The sequence below is a fragment of the Pelodiscus sinensis genome, chromosome 17, assembly GCF_052426305.1.
Source record: "Pelodiscus sinensis isolate ZL-2025 chromosome 17, ASM5242630v1, whole genome shotgun sequence".
Classification (NCBI taxonomy): domain Eukaryota; kingdom Metazoa; phylum Chordata; order Testudines; family Trionychidae; genus Pelodiscus; species Pelodiscus sinensis.
In genome coordinates this window covers 11,131,795-11,157,593 of record NC_143068.1, presented here as the reverse complement: position 1 = coordinate 11,157,593, position 25,799 = coordinate 11,131,795, and the positions used below count along the sequence as shown (strand labels likewise).

Sequence of the window (25,799 nt, the reverse complement as noted above, 5' to 3'; positions counted from 1 at the left end):
GATAAGATTTTCAAATGCTCTCAGCACTTGCCTAACTCTGCACCCTATGAAGTCAAGAGGACTTTTACTATTAAGCTCAATAGAAGAAATAAGCCAAAGCTGAGCGCTCTTTGAACTTTCAAAAGCATTTAAAAACAAAAAAATCCAACCCTGCTCTATGCATTCCTAAGTATGAAAGACTAGCGGCTGATCATAGCTGGAGCTTCTGCATCCCCAGATCAGGAAGGATGCTTTAAATGAAAGTGTCAAGTCTCAGAGGGGTAACCATATAAGTCTGTATCTGATCTGTATTCATCTGATGAAGTGGATTTTACCCACGAAAGATTATGCCATGTGTTGGAAATAAAAAGGCGAACGTCCACATCTCCAAGCCTGTTATTTCAAAATAAGAGGCTGGCTATTTCGAAATAATGACCCCTGCTTTCCTTGGGGAATAAGCTTATTTCAAAATAAATTACTTTGAAATAATTTCCCAGTGTAGACATAGCCTTAGTCTCGGAGGACAGGTGAAGGTCGAATTAAGATACGCAACTACATTAATTACGTAACTGGAGTTGACAATTGGCGTTGATGTACCTGTACCTTAATCTGAGTTTCCTTGTGGTTTCTACAGTGGGAGGTTCACAGGAGCAAACACTTCTGTTGGCTTCCCTTACTCCTCATGAGAAGCAGGTCGTACGGGCATCCATGGGGGCGTCCTTTGAGTTCCATTTAGTGGGTCTTTATTGGACTCGCATAGTGAAAACAAGCCCCAAGGTGCCACAGGACTTCTCATTGTTTTTAAAGACTTAGACCACTTGTGGTTTTTTTATATCTTGGGGTTTGCAATCTGATCAAGAACAGCTACTATTTGAAGTAGCGAGAGGAAAACACTTTATAGGCAAAACTTATAGTCTCTTATCTATGGGACTGAGTTCTGTTGGCTTTTTAAATCGGATTGTCCATCATCTCCCTAGGAACGCTTCAATTCGACAACAGGCTTTTTCCAGCATGTTTCTAAAATGACACCTGGGCGCTAAAAGGGATTATCTGATATAAAGAGCAGTGTTCTGATATAAAAAGTGTTCAGTTACACCCAGAGCGACTTGTAAGAATAAATACAGACTAAGAACTCAGATGAGAACTCTGAAGCATGGGCACTGGGTGAAAGGCTAGCTGGGACAGGCAAGCCCCAGCCATGCCCCTTCCGCCCAAGGCCCCATTCCTTCTGCCTGAGGCCATGCCCAGTCCCAGCCCCATCCCTTCGGGCCATGTGGAGAGCCAGGGCTGCCATGCTGCGGCGCCGGCCCAGCCCTCCCTGGCAGCTGGGGGAAGCCGAGCTGCCGTGCCATGGCACCATCCCTCCCCAGCAGCTAGGGGTAGGGAGAGAGCCGGGCTGCCATGCAGCAGCTGCTCTATCCCTCCCCAGTAACCGGGGAAAGCCAGACTGCTGTACAACGGCTCTATCCCTCCCCGGCCGCTGGACTGCTGAGCCGGACTGCCTTCCCCAGTGACCAGACGGAGCCGGGCTGCTGAGTTGCAGCCCCAGACTTCGGCGGTCAGGCACGTAGGCAGTTTCGGGAAGGCTGTGACTTCCCTTGTCCACATTACCAACGGTCCATGCTCTGAAAGTTTATTACATTTCCACTAGGGAAATCCTTTTATAGTTATTACTTCAAAATGGTTATTAATAGATTAGCTGCTCATTTTATTAACTTCCATAATGCTGCAACAACTGGAAGCCAAAAACAATTTATAACCCAAGGAAAGAAAAGCAGCTGAATGCTCTGAGGCAGATCTTGTTTTATCTGGACTCCACAAGACTAGCTTTCCACTCAGAGTGAATTAACTCAATTTTAATGACAACTTGATTGCAAGAAGATTTTCCATTTACTTCTTGAACTGCTCCACCCTACATTGGCTTATTTTAGAGCATGAGCTCAATGCCTAATGAACAACCCTGAACTGGAAGGACACACAGACATTCTCCATTCCCAGGATGAGGGCTTGCCTTAAACCCTTTCTGCAAACCTCAGGATGGCACTAAACTGGAAACAAACCAGTTCTGTCCTAGGTCAGGGGTGGGGAGCTGCCATGGTTGATCAGGGTCAGCCACTGGTGGGCCGTGAGATGGACTGTTTACTTGAGCACCCGCAGGCATGGCTTTTCGTAACTCCCATCGGCCGGGAACAACATTTTTAAGCTATATGTAATGCACACAGTAACCTGGCATAGGAGCAAGCATCAGTAGATCATAAAGATCTATTATATCCCTGAGTCATCTCCCTGCAAGCAAAGGATACAATTCCCCAAGAGAGAATATGACTGAGTTCACTGGTCAGACTTTCATACTGTCACTACTCTTCGCTCACTTCTCAGGGATTCAATTTAGTAGCTCTCCATTGTGTCTGGTCAGCTGTTCCTATCCAGCTGCCTATGCTCTGGTAGGCAGAGAATACAGTGTTAATAGTCATGGGGATTTTCTTTTTAATACGTATAGATGATATGCAGGGTTGTCGATTACTCACAGTTAATTCATGTGATTCACTCAAAAGTGCTGTAATTGCTATTTAAATATTAATTGTGATTGCCATTTTACTTGCACTGCTAAACAAAATGCCAATTGAAATTTGATAAATATTTTTGGATGTTTTACTACATTTTTAATTACAACAGACTATAAAGTGTACAGTTCTTACTTTGCATTATTTTTATTACAAATACTTGAATTGTAAAAATGATAAACCAAAGAAATACCACATACAAGTATAGGTTGGACCTCCCTGGTCTGGCACCATCAAGATCTGACTGATCCTGAATTAGAGAATTTACCAGACTGGGGGGGACGGGGGACGTTCCTTGCCACTGGCCCCCAAGCCACCTGCCGCCAATAGATTGCCTGCGCAATAGATTGCTCGCCACTCCTCCCACCCCCAACCTGGCCCTGGTGAGCCCAGGCTCCGGTTCCTGCAGCAGGGCCCCAGCCCTGCGCTCCATGGGACTGCCATGGGGCTCTGACCATGCCTGCGCTCCATGGGGCTGCCGCGGGCTTCCGGGGGACTCCTACCCCCAGTCCCATGCTCCCCTGGGCTGCCGATCCTATTGCCCCTGGCCCAGCTGGCCCTCCAGCCCTTAGGCTCCTGGGCAATCTGGTCCAGGAGCATTTGTGGTCCTGCAAAATGTTGCTGGACCAGAGAGTGCAATTTTTAGAGGTGCAACCTGTACTGTCGTATGCTATCTACTGTGACAGTGCAACTTACAAATGTAGGTTGTTACATAATTGCATTCAAAAACAAAAACATAAAACTTTAGAGTTTACAAGTCCACTCATTCCTACTTCTTGTTCAGCCAATCGCTAAGAGAAATACATTTGACTACATTTGCAGGAGATAACGCTGCCTACTTTTTATTTACAATATCACTTAAAAGTGAGATCAGGTTTTCCCATGGCACTTTTATAGCAGGCATTGCAAGGTACGTGGCAGATGTGCTAAATATTCATGCACTCTTAGTGCTTTGATCACCATCCCACAGGACGTGTTCCCATGCAGGTGATGCATGTTAAAAAAATAATGTGCTCATTAAATTTGTGATTCAGCTGGTTGGAGGAGAACTCTAGGTCTCCTTCACATTCTGCCATATATTTCATGTTATAGAAGTTTCGGATGATGACCCAGAACATTTTAAGAACACTTTCACTGCAGATCTGACAAGTCACAAAGAAGGTACCAATGTGAGATTTCTAAAGACAGTTACAGCACTCGATCCAAGGTTTAAGAATCTGAAGAGCCTTCCGAAATCTGAGGGACAAGGTATGGAACACCGAAATCTGAGGGACAAGGTATGGAACATGCTTTCAGAAATCTTAGAGGAGCAACACACTGATGTGGAAACTATAGAATATGCAACAAAAAAAAGAAAATCAAACTTTTGCTGGTGGCATCTGATTCAGATGATAAAAATGAACATGTTCTGTTCCGCCGTGCTTTGGATCATTATTAAACAGAACACATTAGCAGCACGGATGCATGCTCTCTGGGTTGGTGGTTGAAGTGTGAAGGGGGACACAAATATTTAGCACATCTAGCAGGGAAATATTTTGGGATGCTGGCTATATCAATTCCATGCAAACATCTGTTGCACTTTCAGGTGATACTGTAAACAAGAAATAGGCAGCATTATTTTCTGCAAATCTACTCAAACAAGTTTGCGTACACAAGAAGTAGGACTGAGTGGACTTGCAGGCCCTAAAGTTTTACATTTTTTAATTTTTGAATGTGGTTATTATTTGTACATAATTCTGCATTTGTACGTTCAACTTTCATGATAAAGAGATTGCACTACTGTACTTGTAATGGGAGAATTAAAAAGACTATTTCTTTTGTTTTTTACAATGCAAATACTTTAATAAAAATAAAGCTAATGAGCACTATACGCTTCATATTCTGTGTTGTTTTTATTTCAGTTACATTTGAAAAGGTAGAAAATAGCCAAAATATTTAAATAAATGGCATGCTATTGCTTAATAGTGTACTTGAGCACACAATTAATTGCAATTTAATTACACATTAAGATTAATTTTTAATCGCTTGAAAGCCCAAATAATATAAAATAGAATCCATTGCTTCAACACATCCATGACAAAGCTTGTCATTAAAACGTCTAGCATTTCACAATACAGACTTATGGGCACTATAAGCTGCACACCTCCCAATATTTCCAGCTGGTAAAGCAGGAGGGTCTGGCCTTCAAGGGGTGAGAAGTTGTGGGGGTGGGGATCTGGAGAATTGGAATTGGGGACACAGAATTCAGGCTAGGGATGTAAAAAAAAAAAAACATTAAAACAGTAACAGTTCAAAATTCTATTGGTTATACAGTTAGCCATTTTACCTGGGGATGTACAGGTGGGAAGGGAAGTATGATAGATGGGTGCCCCCGCGGCTGCTTCTGGGAGGTTTCTTGCCAGCCCCACTCCCAGTGTGCACCAACTCCCGGCAACCTGGCTGCCCCACGCAGCCAGCCGGCTCCCAGCTGCCAGCCCTACTCCTGGCTATGCAGTTGTCAGGCTCCTGGCTCCCTCCAGGGATGCTAGTTACCGCCTTCCACTGTGGGCAGCAGGGAGCTGGCTGCCCTGCACTGTGAGCTCTACAGCTAGCAGGCTCTTGGCCCCGATGGGCACCAGCTCCCGCTGCCAGCTCCTCTCCCTGGGTCCTGGGCAGTGCTGCGGGTTCTGCTACCAGCTGCATCCCAGCTCGCTGCAGGGTCTCAGCTGTCGGTCACCCACCTCAGCTTTGCTGCAGATAGCCTCCTGGCTTGTCCAGTGTCCTGGCTGCTGCTGTGACCTGAGGCTCTGCTGTTACCCACCACCATTAATTTCTAGTATGCCTGGATGCCATTCTTAATGGAGGGCTGCTGGCCCTACTGGGGCTCTGCTGTCAGCACTTCCCTAGTCTTCCCACACAAAACATCCCCTCCTCTCTCACACTTGGTAGTGTCCTTCAAGGTCCTACCACATGTCCTTGTTTTCCCAGGCAAAATACAGCAATAATACTGTGTGTGTGTCCCACCTGCTTATGACACTTTTGCAGCATTCTCCAGTTCAAACAGCACTTAAAGCTTTTTAAAAAAAATTTGGTGAGTACTGTTGCATCGTTAAGATGGAAAGACTTGGCTGGAATCACTTCACACAAAGACGAGAAGACACTGTTAAATGTCAACTGTGCTCTGCAGAGCTGAGGTATGCAAAGAGTGCCAGATCAATGATCAACCATTTCAAGCTGAAACATCCATATTTCACGTGAAACAAAGCCGAAATCAAACAGTGCTGACAGCGTTTGCTTCTGGCAGTAAGAAAATCCCATGCCCAACAGGAGGTATAACTAACAGAATTGTTGTGCACTATGATCCCTACAGATATGTTACCTGTGTCATTGAGGGTACAGGTTTTCATGCATGGATGAGTTTTGTAGAAGCTGAATACCATGTGCTTGTGAGATAGACGATAATCTTGAGATTAGAAAAGTGCTATGAAGCCTGTGTGAAGTCTCTCCATGAAAAACGCTGTTATAGTAGCTTTCGCCACTGACTGCTGGACAGCATTAACTGCAGAAAGCTACATGACTGTCCCTTGCCATATTACACTAAAATTGGGAACTTCGATCTTAAGTTCTACAAACTGAAAGCATCGCAGAACAACATACAGCAGAAAACCCTGCTGAAAAATTAAATGCAACAGTAGAAAGTTGGGACGGGCAGGCTGTGTCTTGGCATACATACGTGATAATGTAAGAAACATCGTGCTCGCCAACACAACAAAATATGTTGCATGGGAAGCTGTTTTGCCCATCCCTTGCACCTAGCCATAAATGGCTTCTCTTCCAGCTGCATGGATCGTGCTGATGCAGCTGAAATAGACAAGTTGACTTCCAACACAGCACCGTGGCCACAAAAACACTCAAAAGAAAACCAACTCAGCTTCAGCAACATCATCTGCTCCAGTCACGTAAAACTCGCTGGAATTCAGTATATAGAATGTTTGAAAGACTCAGTGAGCAATAGCAGCTAGGCTTTCTGATAGCACAGTAACAAAACAATCTGATGTCCGAATGCTTCAGCAAGATGAGCACTGGCAATTAATAGAGGATCTTTTACCACCTTAAAGTGCCCTCCAACTGCCATGTCTGCTATACAGTCAGTGTCTGTTTCCAATATTTATCCAATTTGCAACAGTCTTCTCCAATCTCACCTCAGACTCCAACTGAAAATGGAAAAGTTGCTGCTTTCAAAGCTGCTGCACTCTCTGGAGCAGCGGTCCCCAACCTTTTGAGGCTGCTAGGTGCCCGGGGGTGGAGCCGCGCATGCGCCGCGTACCTGGGGGTGGCACTGTGCATGCACCGCGCGCCCAGGGCGGGGGCTGCGCAGTGTCACCCACCCGGGGCCCAGGGCACAAGAATGCCTCGGGCCGGCCCTGGTCACTAGGCGGGCACCACGTTGGGGACCACTGCTCTGGAGCATTGCATGACACCCAGTGATCCTGTCATCGCTGCCAAACCTGCACTTCTTGCTTGATCCATGCCATAAACCCAGGTAGTTTCTTTCACCTGTTATCCAGTTTCAGGCTAAGTAAAAGGTTCTGGAACTTACATCAAAGTTAGAATAAGAAGAACTCCCAAGTGCTAGGGCTGAACCAGATGAGCCGATAGAGTCAGCACCAAAGAAACGTGCCATAGCGATGGTTCTAAATAAAGGTTACACCAAAAAGGAGGAAGAGGAGAATGCTGTGGAAAATGACCTGGAAGATAACTTCAGGGAGCATTGTTCATTGGAATGCAGTCCACTGGAGTGGTGGAAAGTCAAAGCAAGGCTTGGAAAACTGGCAAACAGTTACCTGTGCATTCTAGGAACGTCTGTGCCTGCAGAACCAGCATTGTCTATTAATTGGCTGAACACAAGACTGACACCAGTCAATAAGCAGTAAAAATGAAAGTTGAATCAGATGTTTTGTGGCTTTGGGCAGCTCAGGGATACCTATGTAAAACATTTAAAAAGTTAGTTTTATTTTTACACACACACAACTGGGCTGTTTTTGTTGTTAATAAAGGCACTTGACAAAGATAACATATAAGTGTGGTCATGGCCGGCCCGAGCCCCTTTGGCGCCCTTGGCCCAGGCATACAGTGCCGCCCCCAGGCGCACGGTGCGGGCCCACCCACAGGGTGCATGGCGCATGCGCTGCCTGGCCCGGCCAGCACTGCTGGCGCACGCGCCAGGCCGTGCAGGACCCCACGGCCGTGGGGAGAAGGGCACTGCTGGCCGGTGCCGGCACTGCAGGAGCTCGGCACACGGCGCCTGATGGCAGCTGTAAGGGACGCCGTGCCCCCTAACAGCTGCCATCAGGTGTCCCCCATCGGTTGGCGCTCTGGACAGCTGCCCGGCTCACCCATGCCTCCATCCAGCCCTGGGTGTGGTTGATTCATTGTGAACCATTGGCACTGGAACATCTTTAGTGGGGACCCTGGGTGTAGAGCGCAGGGCCAAGCTGGAATACCAAGTAGACCAGAAAGGGATGCTGGGCAGCAGCAGAGCTCCAGGCATGGGCTGGCAGTGCAGAGGGATCCCATCCGGATGCACTGGAATACCGAGCAAGGCCATCCAGCTGTTGGCCTTGCTCGGTATTCCAGTACGTCCGAATGGGGTCCCTCTGCATTGTCAGTCCATGCCTGGGGCCAGCCACACAGATGGAGAGGGATACCAGGTGTGCCAAGACGCCAAGTGGCAACAAAGCCGCAGGTGCGGGGCCAGCACACGGTGCTCACCAGGAGCCCGCTGGCTGCAGAGCTCACAGCACAGGGCAGCCAGCTCCCCAGGAGTGAGGCTGGCACCCCAGCAGTGGGGCTAGCAGAGTCTGGAACATGGGCCGACAACCAGCACCCCAGGTGTAGGGTGGCTGCTGGTGTCGTAGCTCAGCCTCCAACCCAGGGGGCCCCTGCAGTGCAGCCTGGATTGACTCTGATCAGTACCCCATGCAGTGGTGGGAACCCCAGGCTGCAAGGAGAAAGCCTGGGCGTGGAGCTGGCAGGTGGGACCCTGGCAGAGTTTAACCAGTAACAGAAACGGATATGCATCATCCTGTGGGTTAACCGGTTAAAACTCTTACATCCCCATTCTGTCTGCTGTAGAAAATTCAGGTCAGCAACTTCAGACCTTGCAAAAGTGCTGAGTTTTGTGGGACTGTCCTGCTTGGTCTGGCAAAAAACTCTCTTTTAATTTAACTGGCTCCTGTCCTGTGGGGCTGGCTGATCTGTTCTCCCTGCTCCATGGATTGTAACCCAGCACATAAAGTTACAGCATTGCTCTTTCAAATCTGTCTTGGCCATTCCCTCCTTGGAATCTCATGCACCAGCAGCCAGGCTGCAATGCCCACCGTGCGCAACTGACATGGGGCTGCCAGGTGCCCAGTTCTTGACTCAAAGACGTTGCCAAAAAGAGACTCTGGTGGCTCCAGTCAGTGCTGCTGACCCAGCCGTTAAAAATCCTGCTGGTGGTGCCGTGGGGCTATGACAGGCTTGCTACCTGGCTCCGGGGAAAGCAGGAAGCTACTGGTATGCCTGGGAGGTGGAATCTGCTAACCTGCACTTTCTACAGTAGCCAAAATCCTGTACTTTATTGCATTACATTATCCAGGCCTCGTGTGTGTTTTAGCCAGGTCATTTCAAGAAAGCACAGTTGGATTTTTAGTGGGTTCAGACAGCAGTCTGGCAATATACAACACAGGAGTAGATGGGGGGGAGGGGGCAATGCACACAGCACCACTAACTTCAGCTTGCCTCACAATTTGCAGGACCAGGGTCTAAACCATAACTCACAACGCAAACTGTTTTCTAAAGTTCAGAGGAAAATCTCAAAGGGTACCAGTCGGCATGTAAACAAACTAAGTTCCTCTCCCTGAGCTAAGTGCTCCCCATTATCAGGCAGGAATTTCAGAAGCGAGAGTGGGCCAAAATTCCAGGGCTTCCTTCAAGTATAAAAAGGTCCCAAATGAAGAAATTTGGCCTGACCTTTCATACTGCACAGACAGCACAGTCAGATAAAGATTCTCTTCAGCATGAGAACCACTAACGAGTGAATTGGTATAATAAATAAGACACAAAGTATATTAATAAACAATACAGACACACTTGGACAATATCTCATCCGGCACTTATTGCTATTTCAAAACAAAAGCAAGCACCCTGCCCGGCTACAAGATATCCATACCCTTAGCCCATCTAGGATGGATTAGCACTAACTGAAGAGCTAGCCCTTCAGCTTGGAGAGGCAGCAGCTGAGTCTTTTGTGTGTCTTGTACACTCTCAACACTAAGCAAACACAATGTATTTGAGTTTGCTGTAGAGAGATCTTTCAAGTGTTCAGTTATTGCAGAACCCTGCTTAAAAAGAGGCCAGGAGAAAAAAAGGGGAAGGGGAAGGACTTTGAAGAGGAGAAGCATTGAAGAGAAGGAGATAATCAAGAGCAAGCCACAGATTGATGATTTGGGAAAGGGAGCAGTTAAGAGTGGGGTGGGCAATATTTTTTTATTGGAGGGGCTCCAAGATTTTGGTAAGTGGTTAAGGACCGCACTTTTCCATGGAGGGATGTGGGGTCTAGGACAGAGTCAGATGCAGAAAGGAGTTTGGGGATAGGAGAAGGTGTAGAAAATAGTATTGGCTCAGAGGGAGTTTTGGTAAAGGAGGGAGTTGGAACCTAGGGCAGAGGATTGAGGTGCAGAGTCCAAGAGGGGATATGGGTGCAGAAGAGGATTCCGGCCTGTAGGAGCTGAGGGATGTTCCTGGGGGCAGCTTGTGCAAAGCTCCCAAATCCCCTCCCCCCCCACCACCACACACACACACACACACACACACACACACACACCTCAGAGAGCCACAGGGAGCAGCTAACCACTTTGTGGCACTGCTCTGTATCACATGGGTGGTGGGCCAGATCCAGATCTCACGGCCATATCTTGCCTGCCTCTGAGTTAGAGGAACAACCCTCAGACCTTTAAGGGGGGAAAATACCTCTCCTCCAAAAATACAGATGCATTGAAAAGTGATCACCATGGGAGCAGTGTACATAAAACATTCTGACAGAAGAAAGGGGAATCCCACTGATGAAGAAACTCCACAAAAGTGATGCAAGATATTGACAGAGAACATAAAGCCTGCCAGGGCTTGGATTTCATTGCAAACTGAATGCCCAGTTTAGGAATCTCAGGTGGCTCATGAACTCAGGCCCATTCAGATCTAAAGCAAGCCTCTACCCAAACACCTGGGAAATGTAATCACAGCTTTGCATGTTTCTTAAACCCATCCCACAGACTTGTTTAGAGATGGCTTGTTAAATAAAGCAACTCTCTAACACTATACTGACCCCTTGTATCAATTTTTTTAGCCCTTCCCTCCCTCTTGTCACTACCAGGCATTTTTTAAAGTTTCTGAACTATAGTAACATAGGAGAAGATTGCAGTCAACATATATGTGAAAATTCTCTCCCCTGAAGCTAACTCCCCGTAATGATAGAAAGCCAACTTCCCAACAAGTGAAGGGGAAAGAATATAATGAAATGCACAGCAGAAGACTGATGGATTCATTCCCTTTGAAGAACTGAACATCAGACATCACAAGATTTATTGGTGAAATAAGAACGCGGGGGAGAGAAGGCAAAGGAGGTTATAGGAGAGCCCTTCTGACTAACCCAAGTCCATGTGGAGAAATGAGAAGATAAACTTTAGTTTTCAATTAGACCCATTTAAATGGACAGAAGTTTAATTAAAAACTAAAGAGTGATGTAATATGCATTATGTCATAAGACTTTGACATCCAGAAAATGCACTGCTCCAAGCTAAACACATTGGAAGTTATTTCAGGTAGGTCACAAGCCAACTAAGCTGTATGGAGAAGGATGGAGACTTAGCAAGGCACTTAAGGATAAGCTTAGACTGCCTTGAACTAGCCTACTTGTTTGGGCACTTCAAGAGCACCGGCTCTCAGCATGCAGGGCTCTCACATCAGAGCAGCTTTGGGCTTTTATTCTTTTCGCTCCAAGCCCCTTCCTGCCTCCGCTCTAAGAGCTCATTTAGCAACATTGATACAGTGCAAATAGAAAAGGCCCAGATGGAGGCTCCACCCCAGCCTGGTTATTCATCAGAAAGCTCACAAAAGCACAGAGGGGGAGTAGGTGGGAACAGGAAGAAATGTGTGATGGCTGCTGTGTTTGAACTGTGTGCTGGATTTTTGTGCCTATTTTAGCTACACACAGGCCTCAGATACGAAAGCAGTTCATTCAAGCCAGCCAAAGCTAGAGTTTTTTTGCTCACTCCCTATCAAGCATCTGAAAGCAGGTGACTATACGCTCAGACTGATGGAAAGGAGGAGCAGGAATGACAAATTAAGGCTCTGCTTTCATTCCAAATATAACCAAGTTTGGGATCTTATTCAACCTCAACTGCAGTCTGCAACATAGGACCTCGACTTTACAGGCAGTCCCCGAGTTACGCGGATCCGACTTATGTCGGATCTGCAGTTACGAACGGGACTTTTCTCGCCCTGGAGGACGGGAGCGGCGGGACGCCCAAATGCGCCGTGGTCCGCCGCCCCTGTCCTCCGGGGAGAGAAAAGCTGCTCCCCGTCTCCCTGGTCTGCAGGGAGACGGGGAGCAAAGCCTTGGAGCACACCTGCAGCAGGACAGCCCGGGCGTGCTTGAGCTATCCCCCTGCCGGCGTGCTCCAATGCTTTGCTCCCGGTCTCCCTGGTCTGCAGCGAGACGGGGAGCAAAGCCTTGGAGCACACCCGCAGCAGGACAGCCCTGGCACACTTGAGCTGTCCCCCTGCGGGTGTGCTCCAAGGCTTTGCTCCCCGTCTCCCTTGAGACCAGGGAGACGGGGAGCAAAGCCGAAGAACATACCCGCAGCAGGACAGCCCAGGCGCGTTTGGGCTGTCCTGCTGCGAGCGTGCTCCGAGGCTTTGCAAAGCCGTGGAGGACTTGGGCGGTCCCGCCACCCCCGTCTCCCTGGTCTGCTGGGGGGGGTTGCAGCTAGTGCTCCCCCCCCAGCAGACGAGGCTTTTCTTGCCTACCCCTGGGGTAGAGCAGCTGGGGGCTGCCGGGTTGGTCCCGCAGCGCCGCTCCGGACCAACCCGGCAGCACCCCAGCTGCTCTACCCCAGGGGTAGGCAAGAAAAGCCTCGTCTGCTGAGGGGGGCACTAGCTGCGACCCCCCCCCAGCAGACCAGTGAGACGGCGGTGGCGGGACCGCCCAAATGCTCCACGGCTTTGCTCCCCCTCCCTGGTCTGCAGGGAGACGGGGAGCAAAGGCTTGGAGCACGCCCGCAGCGGGACAGCCCAAGCGCGTCGCGGCTGTCCCACTGCGGGCATGCTCCGAGGCTTTGCTCCCCATCTCCCTGCTCTGCAAAGCAAGAAACTGACCAGCGGCTGACTACAGGAAGCCCGAGGCAGAGTTGCTCTGCCCCAGGCTTCCTGGAATCAGCCGCTGATCAGTTTCAGCAGCAGCTGACTTGGGGACGCCTGGGTTTCTTAAGTTGAATCTGTATGTAAGTCAGAACTGGCATCCAGATTCAGCCACGGTTGAAACTGATCAGTTTCAGCAGCGGCTGACGCCAATTCCGACTTACATACAGATTCAACTTTAGAACAAACCTACAGTCCCTATCTTGTACGTAACCCGGGGACTGCCTGTAGTTGGTGATGGAACTAGGATTGCCAGGTGTCCAGTTTTTGCCGCCTCTGTCCAGTAAAACCCCCCCAGAAAATACTGATGGGAGAAGTGCAGGGTTATTGAAAGGCACAGTGACTTTTTTGGGGGGGGGGGGGGGGCCTCAACCAATTTTTTTGAAAGTATCTGGCAACCTTAGATGGAATAAGATCAACATGCGGTCTTGAATTACATATTCCAAACATGCTTTAACACCTGTGCTGTAAGCAAGCTCCCTAAGTCAGCCGTATCTGTGGTCGCAACTGGACCCCAGGTTTCCAACTCATTTCCTGCAAATTGGGGCTGGTATCCTTGTCCTTCGGCCCCAAATGCCCATCAGAAATAATTTTCCTCAGCCACTGTCCTTTCAGGTTCTTCACAGCAGCTGAGGAGATGGCAGGAGCCTGCCAGTCACCCAACAAGGTGGCATGGAGGCAGGTGAATTCCTACATGACAGACATCCTAGATCGGGGTGGGGAACCTTTTTTGGGTCAGGGGCCGCTGACCCACAGAAAAATTAGTCAGGGGCCACACAAGTGAGAAAACCAAAAACAAAAACAAAAAACAAACCCAAATCCTTACTGGCATGGTCCCTAACTGAGAAGCAGACACTCCCCACATTCCTCTTGCACACCAGAGCCCAGTGGGGCCCAAGCTAGTAGATTGTGTGTGCTCCAGCCACATGGTAGGGCAGCAGGAGGGCTGGAGCACCAATGAAGGCTTCACAATGCTGGGCGGAGAGCCCTGAACCTCTGCCCCCAGGATCTTAGGTTCCTCACCCCTGGCCTAGATGAAGGAACAGAGGAGAGTGGGATGTATATAGTTAGGCAGGTGTGAATGGAAGCCCTGAGGCGCTATTCAGGCTGCAGCAGAGACAGTGTTCTGCTGGTGCTGAAGCCTTTAAAGACTGCACAGTGGGCACCCTGGCCTGTCAGCTGAATTGTGACACGTGACATGGACTCAGAAGTATTCTCTGGTGCTCTCGTGCATCTCCGTACAGCGTGTGCTACCCAGAGCTCATGAGTCACAGCCTGTGATTCAGGCTCCAGCTATGGGACTTCAACAAATGACTGGAGGGATAGGAAATTAATTTATTTTGAACAGTATCTCCACTGTGAGGACCTGTCTCCATAGGCCTATGTCTTTAAGCATGTATAACCTGTGGCTACGTCTACACTGCAGGCTTCTTGTGCAAGAATGGCCGTTCTAGCATAAAAACTTGCGGAGCATCCACCCTACAAGCCCGTTCTTTGTTACAATAGAGAATCATAGGACTGGAAAGGACCTCGAGAGATCATCGAGTCCAGTCCCCTAAACTCATGGCAGGACCAAATACTGTCTAGACCATCCCTGATAGACATTTATCTAACCTACTCAAATATCTCCAGAGATGGGGATTCCACAACCTCCCTGGGCAATTTATTCCACTGTTTGACTATCCTGACAGGAACTTTTTCCTAATGTCCAACCTAAACCTCCCTTGTTGCAGTTTAAGCCCATTGCTTCTTGTTCTATCCCCAGAAGCCAAGATGAACACGTTTTCTCCCTCCTCCTTATGACGCCCTTTTAGATATCTGAAAACTGCTATCATGTGTCCCCCCCCCCCCCCCCCAATCTTCTCTTTTCTAAACTAAACAAACCCAATTCCTTCAGCCTTCCCTCATAGGTCATGTTCTCTAGACCTTTAATCATTCTTGTTGCTCTTCTCTGGACCCTCTCCAATTTCTCCACATCTTTCTTGAAATGCAGTGCCCAGAACTGAACACAATACTCCAACTGAGGCCTAACCAGTGCAGAGTAGAGCGGAAGAATGACTTCTCGTGTCTTCGTGTCTTGTTCAAAACACACCTGTTAATGCATCCCAGAATCATGTTTGCTTTTTTTGCAACAGCATCACACTGCTGACTCATATTCAGCTTGAGTCCACTATAACTCCTAGATCCCTTTCTGCCGTATTCCTTCCTAGACTGTTGCTTCCCATTCTGTATGTGCGAAACTGATTGTTCCTTCCTAAGTGGAGTATTTGTCTTTATTAAACTTCATCCTGTTAGCTCAGACCATTTCTCCAATTTGTCCAGATCATGTTGAATTATGACCCTATTCTCCAGAGCAGTCGCAACTCCTCCCAGCTTGGTATCATCTGCAAACTTAATAAGTATACTTTCTATGCCAATATCTAAATCGTTGATGAAGATATTGAACAGAGCCAGTCCCAAAACAGACCCCTGCAGAACCCCTCGTTATACCTTTCCAGCAGGATTGTGAACCATTAATAACTACTCTCAGAAGAGAGGGCTTTTTGCGCAAGAGTTATTCCTCTCCCCACCAAGAATAAGCCTTTCTGCGCAGGAGCTCTTGCACAAGAAAGCTTGTATGGATGGGAACAGGAGTTTCTTGTGCAAGAAGCCCCTATGGCTAAAATGGCCATCAGAGCTTTTTTGCACAAGAGCGTCCACACTGCCATGGACACTTGCACAAAAGCACATGGCAGTGTAGATGCGCTCTTGTGCAAGAACTTTTGCGCAAGAACTCTTGTGAGAGAAACATGGTGAGGGTGGTAATATATTTTATTGGATCACCACCACCACTCTCTTCCTCAGGCCTGGGAAAGGCAGCCAGTGTCACAGCTAAACACAGGGTAGGACAGATAGTTGCTGTGTGTAGCTCAAAGCTTGTCTCTCCCAAACCCAAGTTGTAATATCTTATATTCGACCCTCACCCACCTTGTTGCTCTAATATCCTAGGATTTACATGGCTACAACACCACTGCATAAACCCTCTGCGTTAGACCAAAGGCCAGCTTAAGGGTACAGACCATAAGGAAATCACTACCTAGGGCTCTCCGCCAGAGACTTTTCTATAGTCCACTATTGTGAAAATAGCTTTCCCTGGAACCTAGTTAATTGGCCCCTTTAGACTCATTTCAGATTTCCATAAGGGGCTACTGTCCTCCCAGCTATTTATTTGTTCCTCAAGAGCACTTAGACATCAAAGCTTAATACTAACAAAGGCCAATAGCTAATCAGCTGACCCCCCAGTTTTCATTAGGGGATTCTTAAATGTAAATGCACTGTGGGCTGCTCACCTTCTTTGGCTTTGTTACAATCTCTTGCAAAGCAACTCACAGGTTGTTAAGTCCATTCCAGTTGTGTGTTATTTTTAGGACTCCAAATGCAGGATAGACATCCGGGAAGACTTATGAATCCAATTCCCCCAGTATTCAAGACCAAATTACTCATAATGTAAGAGATTAGATTGGCTCCTTATATCCTGCAGAGTCTTTTATTTTGGGCCTTTTTTGCTTGCTTGTTTTTGTTTTGCTAAGCAAAGAGAGGATTACAAGCTAAGCAAAAAATATTAAGCTCTGTTCTTTCTTGGTCAGTAAGGTTATCTCCACATAACGTTTCCGCTGGGGAAAACGTAGCTCCTAAAATTCAATTCTAGTGCTTCCAAAAGCTCATTTGAATAGCCCTGCTTGGCACTGGGAGGGTTGTAAGGAAGAAAAGTGAAGAAGGATAAAATGATAAAGTGTCCGTAAAGCATTCTTGGAGTAACGTGAAATGAGATTTACACCGCACTTTTGAAGTGTTTAGCAGTAGCAATTCTCTTTCAGCATTTTAGGCAAAATTTACCTGGACTATGCGCTGCATCTATTTGTATTTCTTAGGTACTTGTACAGTACCCAGTAGATCAGATCACGGCCATCCCGCAATATTTAATGTAGTAATCATCACAACCTCTCTGAGAAACTGGAGATTTGTATTATCCTCATCTGACAGAGGGAACATTAGATACAAATCAGCTAACAGAGAGGAAGTCGGTAGCAGAGCAGGGAACTGAAAACAGGTCTCTGGAGCCCCTGGCTAGTGACCTGACCACTCCCCTTATTTACAATGAACACTTCAGTCCGTACCCTCAGTGCTGTTTCTTAGCTCCCAACAAATAGATTTTCATCAGGTTTGTGCTCATGCTGGTTCACCTCTTCCACTTCTGAGTTTCTTTTTCAAGCAACTCCAAAAGTAAGGATGCTGTTGCACCTAATTTCAGTATCATACCAGAGAACAAGGGTTGCTTTTGAGATGTCTGTAGGTCCTAATGGCTTTGTTCCTCTCTCACTGAAACATCATCCCTGACAGCAGTGCTGGGCAACTGCTCTTCTGCCTCCACAGCTCTCATGTGCGGTGCCATAGACCTCACTTTCAAGCAAACCACGCGTGAGGCTGTCAGGAGAGGTAGTGAGAACAGCTAGCGGGGCTGAAACATCTTCTGTAAGCTCATGTCACCCACATTGATCTCTCCAGCTTCTCCAATGCAGTCGAGTGTGGGTGAGACTAAGGCATAGAGGACAGCAAGTTGGCAAAGACTATCTAGAAAAGACCAATGGGGGCTCTGATGTGGGGCCTGCAGTGGGGTAGGAGGGAAGAGAAGGGGAGCAGTAACCAAAGGAGATTGTCAGGATAATACAGTGTCTTAGACTGAGGATCCCTTGTATCGAAGTCTGTGGTTCGACGGCCAGGTGTTATGGGCCGGCTGCTATTTAGTCGTCTATGATGGCTTCCTCTCCCCTCGACTAGTCGTTTCCCTCCGCCCCTTGCTGCCCCTCTGATAGAGGCAGCAAGGGGAGGAGCCAGCTTAAAAGCCTGTTCCCCCCAGCACCATCCCAGGGGGGTGGAGGGCGCAGGGGTGCAAGCAGGGAACTGGCAGCTCCTTCTGTCTTTGATAAGAAGTGGAGGTGGCCTTATCAATTAATCGAATAGTCAATGAAAACTGCTTCGACTATTTGATTAATCTAAATTTAACATCCTTACTTTATATCAGCTGTAAAAAGTGTTTTTAGAATTGGGGCCACACTAGAGCTCAGACTGGCATAGCTATTAGAGACAAGGTGGGCGAGGTAATATCTTTTATTGGACCAATTTCTGTTGGAGGGAGAGAGACACACACACACACGCTTTCTCTCTCTAATATCCTGGGACTGACACAGCTACAACTACACTGCATACTGGAATAGCTAGGTGACTTTAGCAGAGCACAGATATTGCTATTGTGATCCATGCCTATCACCTTTACTGCAAACTGCTGCACATGCAGCTCCATTTGGAAGCCAGAACAGAATGCAGGGACCCACCCAGTAAATCTGTCATGAGAACTTTATTCCTGGGCTCAAGGATCCACACTGGCTACTTACTAATTCTAGGTAAAGTTCAAGGGGTTAATCGTTAGGTAAAAAGCCCTAAATGTCCTGACACCTTCCTACAGACAGAACTGCCTCCCTTCAAGTACTATGCCGTATTACCCCAGCAAGGCTGCCTGGAAACAAGATCATGTTATTGTATTTACAATTATGATTACATTATTGTATTTACATATTACTAAAGAGGATGACTCTGCCTGCAAGTGGAATGGGTACAGCTGTCAGGAATCAGGGCAAGACTATGATTGCTCAGTCACCAGTCCATCATGCCTTTATTATACAGTGCCTACCAGTGAATCCAGCTGGCAGGTTCATCATGTCACAGAACAGCCATGGAGATAACAACTGATACGGACACACTTGTCTATAGCACATTATGCTGGGAAATATTTATTGCAGCCCCGGTGGGAAAAATGAAACATTTCTGTGTTGGACATAATGAATACCACATTTGCAGTATTTAACAGCTGGAAGCTGGAAGGGCGGCCAAAGAAAACTTCTGGAAGTATGAAAAGTCAACATCTGGGAAGCTTGTGGGGGGGAAGGGGGAAGGAATGAACTTTTCCAAATCAACACAGGGAAAATTTCAATTACACTCTGTCACAATTCGCAGGCAGGCGCTGATAAGATCATATCATGGGTGTGATATCAACAGCGTGTTTTCTATCTACTCCTGGCAGCTTGACTTTGTAAGGATGAAGAGAAGCTGTTTTCATTTAATGAAACCCAGAAACTCCCACAGGCAGAGTTTTATTAGGGTTTCTGTCAGCCCCTTGAATAATGGGGGTTTCGCTAATCTCAACCTCACATCTCCTGTCTAAGCAGGATACCCACAGCTGTACACAGTGCATTCCAGCTGCTGTAGGATGGTGAAAGACTCACTCAAGCTTCATGCAAGCATACAAATTTAAAGGTCTCCAAAAGGCCACGTTCTCCTGTGCAAGTCACTCGGCTGTGTCTACACTTTCAATCAAGGGTGTGGCGGGAAAAAAAAATCCACTACACCCCGCCCCCCTCTGACCAACAGAAGTTTCACTGACAAAAGTGCCAATGTGGACAGGACTAGGTCGACAGGAGACTCACTGCTCATTGGAGGTTGTTTAATTATGCTGGCAGGAGAGCTCCCCTCCTGTCAGCAAACAGCAGCTCCACGGGAGACCTTATGGCAGCACAACTGCAGCAGTACGGCTGGGCCACTGGAAGGTCTGTAGCGTAAATGCAGCCGAAGGTGGATGTTGAGAAGGACGGAACACTAGTCCCAAAGGTCAGTGTGCACACAAGATGCTGACTAGTCCAGACCAAATTTTGGCTTTAAGTCACATTCCAGCTCTATAAACGGCCCTTGGCTATGGCAATCCTCACCTCCTGCCCTGAACTGTATTGAGTGTCCATGCTTTTATCTCCATGCCATGTCTCTCACCTCCTCTCCCCAGCACTGGTCTAGCTTCCCTCCCTGGTCTTCCCCCTACATCCCTCACCCAGCCGAGGCTGGGATTTCTCTAACTTCTCCACATAAAGCAAAGGAGCCCTCTGCCACCAGCTGTCCTCAACATGGAGCCACTGGGTGCTCCATGCTCATTCCATCCTCCTGCCCACCTAGCTACTCTTTAGCTGGAGGAAGAGGGAAAGGGGATGCTGGCATCACAGGGAGGTGGGACACACTTCCCAGTCAGGTACAGGGTAGGTCTGACAGTGTCCAGAAGCCCACACCAACACCTCAGCTAGATTTGGCCCCCAGCTTGCCTGGATTTGGCCCGAGGCTCAGGGTTCCCCACCCCAACATAGGGGAGCCCACACTGGCACTCCACCCCCCCACTGTCCCACTGTAGGTCTGGAGCACACAAAATCTACTAGCCTGGACCCCCCTAGGCTCTGGTGTGCAAGGGGAATGTGAGGAGTGTCTTCTGATCAGTCAGGAGCCACATCAGTAAGGGTGTGGGTTTTTTGTTTTGTTTTGTGCTTTGCTTCTTTCTTGTGTGCGGCCCTGGATGATTTTTCTGTGGGTCAGTGGCCAACGACACAAAAAAGGTTCCCCACCCCTGGTTTAATGCCATCGAGCAGTCCAAAGGGCAAGAGGAAGATAGGCAAGGAACTTCTTTGCTTCTTGTATTGGCTCTAGTCCGTTTCACCTTGGAAGTCACCATGAAGTGCAAAACATACCGCATTAGAGAGGGTGCCAAGCTGCAGTGAGTCGGGGGGAGAGGGAGTGTGTGTCAGATCTGCAGTCCTGCCTCAGCTCTGATAATGACATAACATGAAAGGAACCGAACAGGAACCAGCTTGAGATCACATGGCATGACCTGCCAGGCCAAGATAACACCTCCCATGGAAGGCTCCGGTCACAGGACTGCCTCTCACCCCATTAACCCTGTCTGGCTCACTAAGGCTTCCATGTGCAGGACTGAGTGCAATAAGAGAGGGTTTCAAATGCTTCCTATTTCACAAGGGAATCTCCCACTGCCCTCCCCATTCCCCTAACAGGTTTAATGGTGAGCTTCTCTACAACACCTCTCTCTTTCTACGTATCCTTGCAGACACCTAACCCTGCTGGGAGCCAAACAGGATTCCATTCAACTGTCCATGGGGAAGAGGCTAGAAAACCCAAGCTTGGCCCAATCCTGTTTCTTGAGTACAAAAGAAACCCTATTAGCTGGCTCAGGGTGGCACATAGCCTAGCGGGAAGGGGAGAAGATAGATGAGAAGCCCATTTCAGGGGCACAACTGTCAGTACTATGACAGAACAGCTTATCAACACTTTCCAGGCAGGCCATCCACAAGGGTGCAGTGCTAACTGCCACTGTAATATAAAAGTTCTTTGTTCGGGAATGTCTAGGACGAAGGAAGATTTAATGCACAGAGGGAAACTTGTAAAATTTACTTGCCCTTTGCTCACAGCCTTCATAGTGACCAATGTTTCCATGTAGATATGGCCGCAAGTGGGCAGGAAGCCACTGCTGGCTTTGTCTTCATGGGCTTTTCTTAAACATCTTTCATTTCTAGCCTTTATGATTATTTGTACTCCAGCAGCACCTAGCAATCCCAACTAAGGTCAGGGCTCTCCATCAGCCCAGTAGCTGCTACAGCACATCAGATCATCCACCAGCTAACATCCCCCACACTTAGTCCAACAGGTGCCAACCATCTGCACAGAAACGCCTTCCACTGGAAAGGTCTCTGCAGCTTTCCCGGTTCAGTGCTCTCCAGGACGGCGTCATGTCTCTGGAGATTCTCCGGCACTCCCAGGAAGTGTCAGCAGATACACATGCAGTTTGCTGTTCCCAGAAATCCAAACAGTCAATGTCAACAGGAAGTTTCCACTTTAAAAAAAGAAGTCATCCAAGAAAACATTTTCTCCTCCTAAATTTAATGACAAACTTCAAATTCCTTAAAGGGAGAATCAGCACTAGTTTTTTGGGGTTTTTTTTTAAATACACTCCGTGTTATTGTAACTAATAACAGGAAGTGAGTAAGTAAATGGACAGGCAGATCATAGTCCCTAAGGGCAGGCTGCTGATAACCATCAGCAGAACTCGGACCTGGGGCCCAAAGCCCACAAAAATAGAGAGCTGCCGAAAGTATGGCCCATCCCCCTGCACAAACCCTCAAACTCCTGCCATCGAGGACATATTGACTCCCACCTCCACTTCCAGCTCCCTTAGCTAACTTCCTTACAGAATATTTTGCCCTCCTAGTGTTTTTATTCTGTGAGCTCAAAGCAATTTCCACATTGAACCATGTTCACTCTGGGAGGTCGCTATCTCCATGCTACAGATGGAGGCCGGTTACCACCTTTGCTTATAGCCATGGAACAGCTGTGGGAGTCCACAGATCCTGTTTTATGGGCAGGGTGATGACCCAGCAAATCTGCAGATATCACAGTGTCTTATTTGTTAAATGTCAGTTTAGGTTGTTCCCGGTTTTAACTAGAGGAATTGTAAAGCTGTGATCTGGCTTTATGGTAAATACAGACACACACGAGGATAAAATGTGCTGCGTATCTTGCCAAGTCATTTCATTCCAAACACTATGAATGCTCCTCAAGTCCCATCCCAGAAGCTCAGATAACTTCGCCTTGATCCAAACTATTTCTTTACACCGCTCTTTTCTGTCATCTGTGCCACCCTGCACACGGCTGAGTACTTCATTCTACACCACACAAGCTGTTACTGACAGACAAGAAGAGGTTACTCACCTTGTGTAGTAACGATGGTTCTTCGAGATGTGTCCCCATGGGTGCTCCACTCAAGGTGTCGGGTCCCGACCCGGCGCGGCTAGTCGGAGATTTCCAGAGCCGTAGCCAGGCCGGACCGCGCATGCCTGAGAGCAGCGCGCAGCGTTCGCGCCTTTGCAACGTCTTGCGGTCCAGCCCCCCCCTCGTCAGTTCCTGTCACTGCTCAGTCTCGGAAAGATAAAGCAGAAAGACCCGGAGCGGGGAGGTGGGTGGGGCGTGGAGCACCCACGGGGACACATCTCGAAGAACCATCGTTACTACACAAGGTGAGTAACCTCTTCTTCTTCGAGTGGTCCCCGTGGGTGCTCCACTCAAGGTGACTACAAAGCAGTAACCCAGAATGCGCTCCAGGTCAGTTATCTTCTACTGTAGATAAAACCGCGGCGACCACCGCGGTATCGGAAGCCCACCTTCTATTTATGGCATAATGACACGCAAAAGTTACACTAGAAACCCAGGTAGCTATGCGACAGATGTCCGCAAGGGGGACTCTCCTTGCGAAAGCTGTGGATGTTGCAACTGCTCGCGTAGAGTGAGCCCGAGGCAAAGAAGGAAGAGGCTTGTTCCGGATCGAATGACAATTTGTAATACAAAGCGTAATCAATTTAGCAATGCGTTGAGTAGAAAGTGCCTCACCCTTGGATCTCTGTGTCGTTGATATGAACAGCCTGTCCGTGCGCCGCCACTGGCGAATTCTGTCTATATAGAAAGAAAGTGCACGTCGGACATCGAGCGTGTGAAAAAGAGCGTCCTTAGTTGAAGGGTGAGGCTTGGGGTAAAAAGCTGTGAGGACAACAGGCTCGTTAGTATGGAAAGGAGAGCAGACCTTGGGGATAAAGGCTGGGTGAAATTGTAATGTTACTGCGTCTGTAGAGAAAACCGTGAAAGGAAGGCTTGCCATCAACGCCCCCAGCTCACTCACTCTTCTCGCTGATGGGATTGCTAGTAAAAAGACCGTTTTCATGGTTAGCATATGTAAGGAAACCGACGCTAGAGGTTCAAAGGGGGGGATACATGATGGTATCCAATACTAGGTCGAGATTCCAGGAAGGGGGCGGTACCCTTCGCGGTGGGTATAAGTTCATGAGACTTTTTAAAAACCTCTTTGTAATCTGATGAGAGAAGAGCGAGGAACTTCTACTGGATGGTGGAAGGCACTAATAGCTGCTAAGTGCACCTTTAAAGATGACAACGCAAGTCCCGAATTTCGTAGATGAAGGATGTAGTCAAAAACGTGATGCAGAGGAGATGGAAGCGGTTGTATGTTATTCTGAATACACCACTTAAGAGAATCTCTGCCATTTCGCCAGGTAAGTGTTCCGTGTAGATTCTTTCCTGCTGTGTAGAAGTACCGTTTTTACCTGTTCAGAACACAGGTTTTCGTCTCCTTTTAACCACTCACGAGCCATGCTGTCAGATGTAAAGACTCGAGTCTGGGATGTAGCAGTGAGCCTTGCTCCTGAGAAAGAAGATCTTGGTGGAGAGGAAGGGGGTATGGTGGCTGTATCGACATCCTGTGTAAAAACAGGTACCAGGCTTGTCTGGGCCAGGCTGGTGCTAGCAAAATGACAGTCACCGCCTCTGCTCTGATTTTCTCCAGTGTCCTGAAGATAAGTGCCGAGGGGGGAAAAGCATACAGAAGTGCCCTGCCCTGGAGTAATACAGGCAGTCCCCGGGTTACATGGATCCGACTTACATCAGATCCCTACTTACAAACAGTGTGAGGCAACCCCGCACTAGCTGCTTCCCCCCAGCAGACCAGGGAGACGTGGAGCGGCTTTTCTCAGCAGACACCTCAGCTTGAGAATAAAGGACTGAGGGAAGTGAGGTGTGGGAGAACAAAACTGAGCTCTGGAGAAATGTTTGGCTAGAGTTTCCCCTACAATATGTACCAGTTCCGACTTACATACAGATTCAACTTAAGAACAAACCTACAGTCCCTATCTTGTATGTAACCCGGGGACTGCCTGTATAGGCGACACTTCTTGTTGTTGGCCGTTGCGAAGAGGTCTACCAGTGGCATACCCCATTTGCAAAATATCGCACGAACTACATCTGACCGTATTTCCCACTCATGGTCTGTGGGAAACGGTCTGCTGAGGGAATCCGCAAGTACATTGGCAGTGCCAGGTAAGTACGATGCTATTATGGTTATGTTTTTCTGTATGCACCAATTCCAACACTGCACCGCCTCGGTGCATAGGGAGCGTGATCGTGCTCCTCCCTGCCTGTTCACATAATACATCGCTGCTACATTGTCCATCAGTATCCTTACTGTAAGACCTTTGATATGTGGGAGAAAGTGTTTGCATGCACAGAAAATTGCCCGAAGCTCTAATCGATTGATGTGAAGGCGCCTCTCTCTGAGAGATCATTTGCCTTGAGTTCATTCGTTGTCCATGTGGGCACCCCAGCCAAGGAGCGAGGCATCCAACGTTATTTGTACCGATGGTTGTTGTCAGTGGAATGGAACTCCCAACAACAGATTTCATGCTTTTGTGCACCAATGCAGAGATCTTTGAACATGTGAAGGTAGCCATACTGTCTTGTGAATGTCATGCCTCATGGGCACATAAACCATCGACAACCAGTGTTGGAGGTTCCTCAGATGAAGTCGCGCATGTGTAACTACAACGGTGGCAGCAGCTATGTGTCCCAGAAGACGGAGGCAAGTGTGAACAGGGACACTCACATTTCCGTTGAGTATTGAGATGAGATCCTTGATCGCCTGAACCCTTTCCTGTGGTAAGTATGCCCTTGCCATGCGAGAATCCAGGTTCGCCCCTATGAATTTTATAGTCTGCGATGGGATGAGGTTTGACTTTTGTTTAAGAGAAGACCAAGGGAATTGAATGTTTGTTCAACCGTCGCTACCATCTGTGATGCTTCTTGCTGCGTGGAACCTTTTATCAAGCAGTCGTCCAGGTACAGGAATATTACCACCCGTAGCCGACGCAGATGAGCTGCTATGACAGCCAGGGTCTTTGAGAAAGCTCTGGGTGCTGAAGCGAGAACGAATGGCAGAACCCGATACTGGAAATGATCGTCGTTTATCACAAAACGGAGAAAACGTCTGTGAGCAGGGTGTATCGCGATGTGAAAGTACGCATCTTGTAAGTCAAGAGCAGCGAACCAATCGTTGTAATCGAG

The 25,799-nt window shown here is 48.0% G+C and overlaps 1 protein-coding gene and 1 pseudogene across 2 annotated transcripts in view; one reads left to right on the top strand and one right to left on the bottom strand.

Annotated features, from left to right (window-relative positions):
• Positions 1-25,799, bottom strand: part of LAMA5 (laminin subunit alpha 5) — a 190,149-nt gene that overhangs the window by 119,625 nt on the left and 44,725 nt on the right. The gene's annotated exons all lie outside the window — the stretch shown is intronic.
• On the top strand, positions 5,637-6,805 carry LOC149523453 (uncharacterized; annotated as a pseudogene).